The sequence below is a fragment of the Tasmannia lanceolata genome, unplaced genomic scaffold (genome assembly GCF_043159265.1).
Source record: "Tasmannia lanceolata isolate RefF3 unplaced genomic scaffold, GAP_Taslan_0.1 ptg000006l, whole genome shotgun sequence".
Classification (NCBI taxonomy): Eukaryota; Viridiplantae; Streptophyta; class Magnoliopsida; order Canellales; family Winteraceae; genus Tasmannia; species Tasmannia lanceolata.
Genome location: NW_027518683.1, coordinates 8,290,001 through 8,291,189, shown reverse-complemented (window position 1 = coordinate 8,291,189; position 1,189 = coordinate 8,290,001). Strand labels below are relative to the sequence as shown.

Below are 1,189 nucleotides of genomic sequence, written 5' to 3'. Positions count from 1 at the left end.
GAGAAAAATATACAACCCTCACTGTGAGTTATAGAATATAATTTATGGAAAAAGATTTACATGATGAATTCGGCCGAGTAAAGACTAAGAACAACGCAATATGCGAATTAATGAACCAGAAATTGTGATACAAGACAATGGAAAATGTTTGGCTTTGAAGTATGTAGTTGTACATTTCAACCTTATTGCAACCACAAACGCAAAATTACCACATAACAGGAGGATTGAAATTCGAAATTCCAGGAAATTAGGGCTTGAAAGTGTGAGGGTGATATCGGTCCTCTCCTCAATTCGTCGAAATGCTTGACCTAGTTTGAACAAACACAGAATTCAAAATTCAAAATCCCAATCAAGAAAAAAGAAAAACCCCTCTTCTTTCATCTCTATATCTGCCTTTTTTAATATAAAATTAAGAGTGGCGAGGGAATTACCCATGTGGGTCGACAGAGTTTCACGAATTCATCCCGCAATTTCTTGCATTCGGGAATGCAATGGACTGGTTTAAAAAAAAAACAAAGATTTACTTTTCTAGGAAGAAAAAAAGAAGATGATTTTGTTTCCAGGGAAAAGATGCAGAGAAAGAGGGAGATGAGTACCATCCTGCACGTAGGAGGAGTGGATTTCATCCGAGTCTCGAGAATTGTGCACTCCAAAAGCCTTCTCTTCTCGCCTCTCACTGCAGAAACGACCTTTTGGTAGGGAGAAGGACAATACGGAAAGCTCCGACGGTGAAGATCCACTCTATGTGCGGGCCCCAGTATTCATCAATACATTACAAGGGGGTGGCCCGGGGAAGAAAGGTGGCGAGTAAAGACTATGAATTACGGGGTCAGCTGTGGGTCCGACCTACACGTGGCAAGTCTTTGTTATTGGACTTGGAGGCCGTTGATTTCACTTGGCAAAGGATTGATCCTACTCCGTTGATTTGAAAGGATCATTTTATGCAATTTTTTTACGAACAAAAATGCCAAAAAAGATGTTGACCTATATCCGTTGGTGTTGACTTTTAAATTTCAAGTATCTTACGCTACTTTTAGGGGATTTGCTAGCGTCCATAGCAGAAGGCATTTCGCAAGATGATCTGTTGCATCTGACAGCAGCCACAGAGGCTCATTTTCATCAGGTTTTGTCTTCATTAACGAGGTGGCTGCTGTCAGATGCAACAGACCATCCGCAAAATGCCTTCTGT

The 1,189-nt window shown here is 40.8% G+C and overlaps 1 long non-coding RNA gene across 1 annotated transcript; it reads right to left on the bottom strand.

The window, feature by feature from the left end:
* On the bottom strand, window positions 1-768 carry LOC143878308 (uncharacterized). Its single transcript, XR_013250931.1, has 3 exons — window positions 597-768; window positions 432-496; window positions 1-308 (listed from the first exon to the last, which is right to left on the bottom strand). It is a non-coding gene; the product is annotated as an uncharacterized LOC143878308 (long non-coding RNA).
* Between the last annotated feature and the right edge of the window lie 421 nt (window positions 769-1,189).